Raw genomic sequence first — 11,102 nt, forward strand, 5'->3', positions numbered from 1 at the left:
CACCACATGCCAGCCAGCCCCGCCCCCTGGTGGGCGGACACACACACACACACACACACACACACACACACACACACACACAAATAAATAAAAAAATTAAAAAAAAAGAAATATAAAAGAAAACTTGTGAACAAAGGATAAAAAGTTAGGATAAGAATAGAGAGATAAAGATACTTCAGGAAGAATACTGTCATCCAGGGAGTGGTAAGGTAGCTAACAAGTTTAGCAGCTTTTTCCTGTCTTGAGATCCTGGATTTCAAACTGAACCTGGAGAAACAAATGCAAGATAACCAGTTTTCCTTTGAACTCAAATCCCTTGCTCTGCTTTTCTTATAAATGTAAAATCAGGATAGTGACTCCCATTTGGAATACTCTGTGATAAATATCTAGTATAAATTTTCTGTTATTATTTTCAGAAAAACTTTCCTAACTTCCTCCTTGGTTTTTTGCTTTATTCTTCATAATTTGTATTTCTAGCAAATTGTTAGACCTGAGTGTTCTTGGAGATTTTGTAATTGCAATTCTCAGATTTTTTTTTCAGAACTGGGAATTGAACTTAGGCCCTTGCACTTGCCAGGCAAGCACTTATTTTACTGAGCTATTTCTCTGGCCCCAAAAACATTGTTAATAAAACATAAGGCGATCCTTTGGTTCATAAGTGTGATGATTGGGTATTCATGCCTTATGCATGAGATGTGCCTCCCTCAAACTTTGTTATGATGTGGACACATTACCAGTATGACATGAAAAAATAAATAATAAATAAATAAATTTTTAAAAAGTAAGGTGGCCATTTTTGGATGATTCCTCATAATTTCTCAATTGTTTTAATCGTCGCATGATAGTGTATTTTCCATATCATATATAGTATTTTCCATATCTGCTGAGGTATAAACTTTAACCTGTGAATTTGTATCTAATTTTGCTGTCCTTCTGGGCTTATGGGTACTTAAATTTTTCTACTATCTTCTAGTTGCATGAGGCCAGTATTATGGTTTTGATTTAGATGGTAGAGAATTTGGAAGGTGATTGAATTATGGGACACTGTAACTGACTTGCTGGTAGAAGGTTGGCCTTTTCAAGTGAGCTGGTCACTAAAGGCATGATCTGTTATAGTGTATCTCCCTCTCTATCTCTTCCATTTGCTGTTTTCTGGCTGCCTGGCTTTCCCAGGCTCTTCAACCACACATTTTCTGTTTGAGTCTGCTGAACATGAACTGAAACATGATTCAACATAAACTTCACCTCCTTTAATTTGTCTGTTGCAGTTGTTGAGTCTCAGCAATAAGGAAAATATGACTATGTATGATTATTTCTACCCCTTTTAGACTATGACTAAATATGCGGCTTGAAAATTTATTACTGAGATGAGAAACAATGTTTTTTCTCTTGCTATGGTGATCATGAAAATAGAGGGGTGATGAGGTGGAAGACACTCACAAGTGTCCCAGGGACCCATCTATAATCACAGCAGGGTTCTGCATGAACAAGAAATAAATTCTTGTATGTTAAGCCCCTGATTTTTTGTCCCTGATGTTTTGGAAATATCATTACTATAACTTGCAAACTTATACTGGTAGATTTTCCTCAAACACTTCACTCTCAGAGTACCTTCAGTCTCTCACTCATCACTGTTTGAGCGCATGCTTATACTTCCTTCCTACTCTCTAAATGATTTGTGAGACTGACTTATTTCAGTCATCTTAATATCCTTAATGCAGTCTACTACAAAATCTGGCCCAGAATGGGTACAAAGGATATGTAGCATGTGTCTAATTTAGCTGACAGTTGTTTTGTGGAAAGGCACAGTTGTTGTTCAAATGAACTATTCTTGGCCTAGGTACGTACCTTAAAAGATACATTGGTAGAAGTTTCCAATTGGTGGAGCTGAGTAGAAGTGACAGAAGCTTCTGAAGACTACAAAAAAATTCTTCACCCATGTGCCATCCCTCTCTTCCTTCTTCTCCCAGCTAGATGAGAAAAAGTGTCTATGTGATACTCATAGCTCACTGGAGAAGGCAGGCATAGCCATGAAAGCAATAAAAATAGAAGTAGAACAGCATGCTTTTAAGGACATAAATCTTATCTTCAAACATTATTCTCTGTGGAGAGCCTAATAAGACCTCGTTGTGGTATGGAGTTTATATTTGTAACCTCAGGGGAAAATTATTGTAATTCTAGTGAGTAAATTCCAACCTATTACTTTCTAGTTGAAAACAAAGAGCATAAAGAGACAAACATATATCTGCAGTTGTGGGGAGCAAAAGGGTTCCTAAGGCCAGTCAGAAGAGTGGTTAACTGGAACAAAAGGTCAGGAGCCAGGACTGAACCTGGCATTTATTAATTTGTGAAGAGGAAAGAGCCTTCATGTTAAATTATTTTGAGAATGTCAGAAAGTACCTGAGTACTGTGTTATGGGTTAGACAGGTGGCACAATAACACCTCTGCAAAATGCAGAAGAGTTATGTAGAAAGAGTAATGGATTATGGTATCAGGTAGTCTCTAAATTTGGAGCAATCTGCATGACAGTTTGAGAAAATATCTTGTGTTTTGATTGGTTGCCTCAGTTTTGATATCTGGCCTTCCTGCCCTGCTCAACTCTTTCTCAAGTTTCAGTCCCAGCTGACAGCATGGCATCTCTCAGCCTACCTCACATTTAGTAATAGGGATCTATGGGTGGGCCGTCACTGTCCTTTCCCATTGTTTCAAAGGCTATACATCTGCACCTTACTTAGACACATTGAAATTGGTTAAAGCCAATTGAGGGGGTAGAATATTTTCTTAGCCTGCTCTGTACATGTCAATACACAGAAGAAGGGTAAGAGCCAAAATGGAGACAAATGGTCTTCTTTTAGGGATAGCTGTCCCAGTGGTCCTCTGCATTTCTCCAACTGTGTTGCAAAAACAACTGGTCTAATACACGTATGGACAGGCTGAACTATTGTCTTGAAGATGGTAGGACTTGGGAGTATACTGGTAAGTCTCATTTTATAATCTTGAGGTTTGCAGGCAAAGTCTTAGACAAACAAGATCTATCTCATAAGCTCCATATTCTAGTCAGAACAGAAGCTTTTGGGAGCCAGGGGTGAACAGATAAATAGGAATAAAGAAATCCCTAACAGTCCAAAAACCAAATGGACTATGCAGCATATTGGTGGCTTTAGTGACTAAAACATTGAAGAAAAACAAATTTCTCATGAAAGACTTTCATCCTTCTTCCACTTATTCTTTATAATAGAGTCAAAAAGATCTGTGATGGCAGTTTCCTGTTAGAAGTATAGTTTACATAATCTTTAGTTATTGTTGTATTTTTAGGGAAGGGTCTACAGGATATTCAGGGTCTCACTACTAGATCAGACTCATAGTGATGTACTTGTGTACAGCCTCTCAAGAGCTGGGATTACAGGTGTGCCCCACCACACCCAGTCTCAATTGCCATCTCAGTGTGCACTGGGGTTGGGGCTGGCATGACAGGCCTGTGGATTGAACACCCAGCCTCTGCACCTGCCTGCAGGAGCTTTAATCCACTGAGCTATTTGGCTGATCCTAGTTTATAAAATCTAAGAAATATTACAGTACCAAGAAGTACACAGGGAATGACACTCATTCACCTTATTTTCTGCTTTGCTTGTACTTGTCTTAGCAATACTCAGAGCAGAAGCACTAAATTAGTTTCATTAGGAGGGCAATATAGGTGAAAAACACTCAGAAGCTTGGTAACCCTGCTTAGTTCTTTTTAGCCACTATCCTTCTCTTACATTAAATGTAATTAATACATTCATTGCCAAATAGTTGTCATAAGGACTAAATAGGGTCCTGTATGGTACTCATTTGAAATATGATAAATTGGATTAGGTAAGCCATAAGTGTCCTCCAACAAAACAGGAGGAAATTTTCTTGTGAAGGGAGTGGCCAAGGTTGATTTGTTTTAGGTGGAGGGAACACTGTAATCTGCAAAATATTTTTCTCCAGTCTAGATATGGCCAGATGGATACAAAACAAGGACATCTCTTTCCACCACTAAGCCACAGAAGACTCTGAGGAAAGCACACTGAGAAGACATTGTCTATAACACAATGACCATGCTATGGCCTAAGGACCTGTGACCATTCCCTGATTGGCATTGCCATTTTAAAACTCTTAAAATTAAATTTTAAACTCATTTACATATATAGTTGAGGGAGAAAGAGCAGTTAATCAAAGAAAATTATTATCAATGTTATTCAATAATTTTATTGATAAACAGCAATGAGAGAGTTTCAAAACCGAATAGTAGGACAGTTTCAATCATAAATACAATACATATTAGTCTCTTCTTAGTGGTTATTCATAGAACATGGTGCAGACATGATACCCTGTCAAAAAAAAACACTATTAGAACAAATTTATCTATTCAATGGATTAAGAGAAAGTAGGTGTGTATCTATCCTAAGTATTCTGAATATGCAGATACAAAATGGTCTTTTCTTTGTATCTTCTTTTGTTTAGTTTTGTCAGAGAAGTGTATTCCATTGTAATTTAAATATTGTAGGTGTGTGCATTCAGCAAATTATTCCAATGCGGTCCAGTAGTCCATAATAGTAGTGGGTTATCTGTAGGAATGGCAATATCAGAAATTGTTGACTTGAGCCTTTTACAACTCAGCATATTATCATGGCTTTACATTTTCCACTTCATTTTTATGCTTTTCTGCTGGAAGATTAAGACCAAGATAAAGCAAGACCTACATAGCAAGAAATCTAACTTTTTTATCTGACAAGTCAGTCAAATCCCCTCAGGATTAATCCTCAAACCCCGTACCGCACTTTGTAGAAGCCTTCTCAGTGTCCACCATGTGGATGAGTCACAGCCATTGCTTGACCAATTTGCTCTCTGTGAAAACCTGAGGGAATGTTTTCTCTCATTGTGACTCTCTTTAGGCACACACTACATCATTGATCACATTCCTCTGTGTCCCCATAATCCCTTGATCAGAAAATAGGGGACACAACTGAGTTAATGATGTAACAGCACAGGTTCTTCTATGTCCTGAGTCCCAACTGAACTTGAAAGGCTAGTGCCAAAATGTTGGCAGTCCTTGCAGCCCTTCTTTTTCTCTGATTTTTGGTCTGAAACTTAGGTTGTTAATCCTCCAGAAGAGAAGCTTATTATTTCCCTACAGCATGTGCAGGTGGGTTTAACCTCACTATCTGTCTGAGTATCAAACATCTTAAGCATAAGATGGAACATGTATTTTCCATCAAGTATTGATGTGTTAAACTTTAAGTCTTTACCGAATATGGAAAAAGAATTAAAAAACACTAAAAACATGAATAAACAGTTACATACTTTTACACAGAAATTTAGAAATCTAACCATATACATCATTATAGCAAGACAGTCCTGTGATATTTATTTTTCTTATTATATATATTTTTCAATTATTACCACTTTTTTAAAGAAAAAACAAAAAAGCAGAAACATTTACTTGAGATATAGTCTGGGCATAATTGATATGTCATGACAAGCAGTATGTATTTGGAAGACCAGAATGACAGGCTTTCCAAGCATAAACCCATTATAAAACATTGCTTTCTTCAGTGCGGTGGCTCAGTTCACATGTATCAAGATATATACTTAGTCAGAGTGAGAATCCCACCAAGTAACTGCTAGGTTTAACAGCCTACTGATAATTCTCAGGATCATTGTCTTACCTAGCTTGTGCATATAAATGTATGGCTTATCCCCTGCCATGTTTCCTAGCTTTTCTCCTTGAGCTATTTTCATTGTCTCATCTTCAAGGTCACACTTTTCTTTTAATTGTGTTGTATCTTTCTATCTGTATTTCTTCTTTGAGTTCTTATATCCTTTGACAATAGGATATTTACACATATGGGTCTGGTTTATTTCACTTATGAGTATATTTTCAAGTGGCAAACACTCAAATACGAAGGCTTTGAGTTTATCATTCTTTATAGCTGAGTAATATTTCATTGTATAAAAATATCACATCTTTTTCATCCACTCTTCAGGTGATGGGAATCTTGGTTGCTTGCAAGATCTGGCTATCACAAATTATGACGATATAAACACAGGTACACATATATCACTATGATATGACTTTTTCAGCACAAATATATAGAGGAACTCAGTTTGGAGGAAATGGAATGCCCAACCAGAATAAGTGCAGAGGATACTAGCTCACCTCAAATGTATAAATTAATAGCGTTGATAGTAAATAAGCAACACCAGAAATTTATAGAGGAACTCAGAGCTGAATTCTTTTCTAATAGCTCAGGTCCAATGTATGAATTAATAGCGTCAATAGTAAATAAGCAACAGCGGAAAGTTATAGAGGAACTCAGAACAGAATTCTTTTTTGAAATAAGAAAAGAATTCTCTGAACTCATAGCATCTGAAGTAAAGAATCAATTACAGAAACATAGCAACCAAACCCAATCTGAAAAAAAAAAACACTGCAGTAAAAGAATTAATAACTGTTTCTAAAGAAGACGTTGATTAAAAAATAGAGGAGATTAGAAAAATGGTGGATTCATTGATTAAGAAATACAGGAAAGAAATAGATCACAAGAAACAGAGTCAAAGAGATATAGAGAAACACCAAATCTCAATCACAAGCTTGCAAAAACATTTGATTGAAAGTGAAGAGAGAATTTCAAATCTTGAAGATGCTGGTGCAGCTAGTGACAATGTAAGAAAAGATCTCTTATAAACAACTAGGATGCAGGAAAAATAATTCATCACTTGCAAGATGATGCAAAGATGAACCATGTGTGACTAATATGTATCAATGAGAAAGAAGGAGTCAATACAAATGACTTATGGGCAGAAATAATAACAGAAAAATTCCAAAATATGAGGAATATTCTGACATTTAGGTCACTGAAGAATACAGAATGTCAAGTAACTTCAACACAATTAAAAACACAGCGAGACGTATAAGAATCAAGATCTCAGAAATTTAGCTCAAGAATAATATACTGAAAGCCGCTAGAGGAAACAAGCAGATCACATTCAAAGAAAGACCCATCAGAATTACGGTCGACTTCTCTTCACAAACCATGAAGGCAAGAAGAGCATAGAGCAGAGCAATTCAAGTCTTCTATGAAAACAAATTGCAGCCCAGACTACTATACCCTGCAAAGCTCTCTTTCAAGTTTGATGGAGAAATGAAATACTGCCATGACAAAGAACAAGTAAAGAATTTCATTATGACAAAGCCAACCCTACACAAGCTTCTGAAAGATGTTCTACACAGGGACCAAAATGACCAGAACTCCATGAATGAGATCAGAAGCAACCAACTACATAAGGAAAATAGTTAAACACAAGAGAAAAAATAGTAAACTACAACAGCTAATTAAACATGTTAATCATAAGTCAATACATCGCAATTATAGCGAACAATGTAAATGGTTTCAATTCACCAATTAAGGGAAATAGACTGGCAAAGTCCACTAAGAAAAAAAAAATCCAACAATATGCTGTATACAAGAAACACATTAAACTGATAAAGACATTCGTATGCTGAAAATCAAAGAATGGAAAAAATACTACATGCCCCAGCACCTCAGAAAAAGGCAGATTTAGCAATCCTATTCTGAGACACTCTCATCTTCAAACCAAAAATGATCAAGCAAAATAAAGGAGGCCACTACATACTTCTCAGGGGAAAATTCAAGAGGAAGAAGTAACACTCACGTGTTTGGTGCATACGTATTTATGAGTGTTACAAATGTATGAATTAATAGTGTCGATAGTAAATAAGCAACAGCAGAAAGTCATAGAGGAACTCAGAGCTGAATTCTTTTCTACTAACTCAGATCAAATGTAAGAATTAACAGCGTCGATAGTAAATAAGCAACAGCAGAGAGATAACAGGAACTCAGAGTGCAATTCTTTTCTGAAATAAAAAAAGAATTCTCAGAACTCATACCATCTGAAGTAAAGAAGCAACCACAGAAACATAGGGAGAAAACCCAATCTGAAAAAAACACTGCAGTAAAAGAATTTATAACTGCTTCTAAAGAACACATTGTTATAAAACAAAAGTAGAAGATCAGAAAAATGACGGATTCCTTGAATGAGCAATACAGGAAAGAAACAGATTGCATGAAGTAGAGTCAAAGAGATATAGAGGAAATTAAAATCCTAATCAAACTTGCAAAACCATTTAAGTGAAAGGGAAGACAGAGCTTCAGATCTTGAAGACGATGGTGCAGCTAGTGAAAAGTTAGGAAAGGATGTCTTAAAAACAACTAGGATGCAGGAAAAAACAATCCATCACCTGTAAGATGATGCAAAGATGAACAATGTGAGCCTAATAGGCATCAATGAGAAAGAAGGAATCAATACAAATGACATTACAAAAATAAGCCAAGAAGTAATAGCAGAAAACTCCCAAATATGAGAATTTCCCCAAATATGAGGAAACAATCTGATATTCAGGTAAGTGAAGCATACAGAACGCCAAGTAACGTCAACCCAATTAAAAACACAATGAGACATATAATAGTAATGATCCAAGAAATTCAGCACTAGAATAAAATACTGAAAGCTGCTAGAGAATAAAAGGAGATCATATTCAAAGGAAAAGCCATCAGAATTACAGCTGACTTCTCTTCATAAACCATGAAGGCAAGAAGAGCATGGAGCAGAGTACTTCAAGGCATCAATGAAAAAATTTCTCTTTCAAGTTTGATGGAGAATTTAAAAACTTTTATGACAAAGAACTGCTAAAGAATTCCATGATGACCAAGTCAACCATACACAGGCTCCTGAAAGATATTCTAGAGGTGAACCAAAATGATAAGAACTCCACGAATGAGTTCAGAAGTAGCCAACTAAATAGGGCAGCAATTAAACACAGGAGAAAAAGGAGTAAATGGAAACAAGTAAATAACATGCCAATCCTAAATCAATACATCTCAAATATACCCACCAATATAAATGGACTCAATTCAAAAATTAAGAGAAATAGAATGGTACAATAGATTAGAAAACAAAATCTCACAATATGCTGTATACAAGAAACACATTTAACACATAAAGACATTCATAGGCTGAGAGTCAAAGACTGGAACACAATATTTAATGCCACAGCACCTCAGAAAAAAAGCAGGGATAGTAATCCTACTCTCAGACAGTCTCAACTTCAAACTGACAATGGCCAAGTGAAATAAAGAAGGCCACTATATACTGGTTAGGGGAAAAATTCAAGAGGAAGAGGTAACACTCATAATTATATATGCACCAAACAAGGGAGCATCCAATATATAAAGCAAATCTTAATGGACATGAAAAATCTAATATCCAATACCACAATCTTAGCAGGAGACCTTAACATCAACTTATCCCCAAAAGATAAGTCAACCAGACAAAAATTTAGCAAAGGAATAACAGAACTGAACCAGAGCTTAAAATAAATGCACTGGGTGGACATATGCAGAGTGTTCCACAGAAACCCATCTGAATACACTTTTTTTTCTCAACTGCATATGGGTCATTTTCTAAAATAGACCACACACTGGTCCATAGGTCATGCTTAAGTATATGTAAGAAAAGAGCAATTGTGCCATGCACATTACTTGAACACAGTGCAATAAAACTGGAAATAAATGACAAAAGAAACTAAAAAAAAACGTTAAATACATGGAAATTAAATGGCACCCTTCTCAGCAACCAATGGGTCACAGAGGAAATTAAAAAAGAAATTCAACAATATCTACAATTCAATGAAAATTCAAAGACAGCTTAGCATAATTCATGGGATGCGATGGAAGCGGTTCTCAGAGGGAAATGCAGAGCTGTGAACTCACACATTAGGAAAACAAAATGAGATCAAATAAATTCCCTAATGCTGCACCTTCAAAAACTAGATAAGGAAGAGCAAATCAAACTCAGAGTCCAAAGACAGGAAGAAATCATAAAGTATAGAGCAGAAATTAATTCAATTGAGACGAAGAAAACAATTCAAAGAATTAAAAAAGCAAAAAACTGTTTCTTTGAAAGATTAAATAAAATCAATAAGCCTCTAGCTAACCTCATTAAAAAGAGGAAACAAAAAATTCAAATGCAAGCAATAAGGAATGAAAAAGGTGTAATTACCACAGACCCAGTAGAAATTAATAAGATCAACAATAGCTACTATAAGAAATTTTACTCTCACAGAATAGAAGACACAGAAGAAATGGACAGATTCCTAGAAAAGTTCAAATTACCACAACTGAATCGACAGGATATAACCACTCTCAATAGCCGCATAAAAGCCAATGAAATAGGAGATGAAATTAAAAACCTACCGGCAAAGAAAAGTCCTGGTGCAGATGGATTCACAGCTGAATTCTACAAGACATTTACAGAAAATGTAGTCCCTATACTCCTCAAAATCTTCCATGAAATTGAAAAAGAAGAAAAACTAAAAAATCATTCTTAGAGACAAGTATTATACTGATAGCAAAACCAGGTAAAGACGCAACTAAGAAAGAGAACTACACCCCTATCTCGCTCATAGAAGCCAAAATCCTCAATAAAATACTAGCAAATAGAAGACAGCAAATCATCAAGAAGATCATACACCATGACCAGGTAGGATTCATCCCAGGGATGCAAGGATGGTTCAATATTCGAAAATCTATCAATGTAATACACTATGTCAACAGAGCGAAAATTAAAAACCACATGATCATCTCCATTGATGCAGAAAAGGCTTTTGACAAAGTTCAACACTCATTCACGTTCAAGTCCTACAAAAAATTGGAATAGATGGCCTCTACTTCAATCTGTTAAAAGCCATTTATGAAAACCCAACAGCTAACATAATCCTAAATGGGGAAAAACTAAAATCTTTCACTCTTACATCTGGTACACGACAAGGAAGTCCTCTATCACCACGCCTATTCAATATAGTTCTGGAATCATTAGCTACAGGCATCAAAAAAGAAAAAGAAATAAAAGGAATAAGAATAGGTAAAGAAGAATTTAAATTATCTTTATTTGCAGATGACAGGATACTTTACTTGGAAGACCCAAAAAAACACCACGAAGAAGCTACTAGAATTAATACAGAAATTCAGGAGCAGAGCAGGTTGTAAATTCAATAC

General features: G+C 35.8%; 1 non-coding gene across 1 annotated transcript; it reads left to right on the forward strand.

Moving 5' to 3' along the window:
* Window positions 1-642: 642 nt before the first annotated feature.
* On the forward strand, window positions 643-744 carry LOC111813682. The gene has a single exon (XR_002818871.1). It is a non-coding gene; the product is annotated as a small nucleolar RNA U13 (small nucleolar RNA).
* Window positions 745-11,102: the final 10,358 nt, after the last annotated feature.

The sequence above is a fragment of the Octodon degus genome, unplaced genomic scaffold (genome assembly GCF_000260255.1).
Source record: "Octodon degus isolate 3935 unplaced genomic scaffold, OctDeg1.0 scaffold00211, whole genome shotgun sequence".
In the NCBI taxonomy this organism is placed as follows: domain Eukaryota; kingdom Metazoa; phylum Chordata; class Mammalia; order Rodentia; family Octodontidae; genus Octodon; species Octodon degus.